The following is a 1,051-nucleotide window of genomic DNA, read 5'->3' as shown; positions in this document are numbered from 1 at the left end:
GCAACTTTGTCTTGGGAAAAAAAACAAGTTAACCAAACAATAATAAACAGATAAAACTTGGCCCAGGGCAGCGGAGACGGAGGGGATAAACAAGCTGAAGCCACACACGGGGCCGACGAAAAAACAGTGACACAGCCCCCGGTGAGTTGGAAGTCTTCACTTTATTACTATATCACCAGAAGTCACCACCTTCACTTGGTTCACCACGGATGGATGGATGTCATAGAGGAGGATGCCACAGGGCCACTGGATCCACTCTGGAGAGGCTTAACCAGGTGGGGGAGGGTCTAGAGCAGGGCCCAAGTTGGAGGCCGCCCTTTACCGCACACACGCACGCACACACACTCACAGATATATTGTGGAGCCTTATATTATACATCTTATATATAGAAAATATATATATTTATACTATACACAGGCAGTAACGCTGTGGGAGGGGCTGGGGCACCCAGACAAGAGCTGTGGGCACCAGGGGGGCGGGAGTGTCAGGGTGGGGGTAGCACTAGGAGATGGCTAGCTCAGCTCATCCTCCATAAACTCTGGGGACTCCTGCTCACACTCAAAGGGGTTATGGATCAAGGTTAGGGGTGCCCCAGGGGTAACAAGTGGGATCTATTGGTTACATGGGAAAAGCCTGGAACCCCAAGAGTCATGAGGGGCAGACGGAGTGGAGACTGGTGCCGGTTCCCTGGGAATTAGCCCCTTGATTGCTACACTCCAGGACTGGGGGCCACCCAGGCAAGATGGCCTGTGACTGTGCAGATTATGACATCTCAGAAGGCAGAAGATGGGGCTCCCAATCTCTCACTCTGTGCTTAACCTTGGATGAGACATAAGTCTCTTGAAAGACCCCTGCAACTATAAAGTCCTGTAGAATCCATTCCCAGACCTTCTTTTGTGCTTGACAGGGAAAAGGGAGCCCCAAGTCCATAGGGCCCAGCTGTGGGGGGTGTCTCCATGGAGAGTGGGGGAGAGAAAAGCAGATGCAGTGGAGAGGGGAAGGAAACCAGGGTGCTGCTGGCCTTGGGTCCTACGAGGACTATGCTTTGTC

This window comes from Microtus oregoni, unplaced genomic scaffold, assembly GCF_018167655.1.
Source record: "Microtus oregoni isolate MIOR12 unplaced genomic scaffold, Mior012 000022F_ref0000154, whole genome shotgun sequence".
In the NCBI taxonomy this organism is placed as follows: domain Eukaryota; kingdom Metazoa; phylum Chordata; class Mammalia; order Rodentia; family Cricetidae; genus Microtus; species Microtus oregoni.
This window is presented reverse-complemented; position numbering follows the sequence as displayed.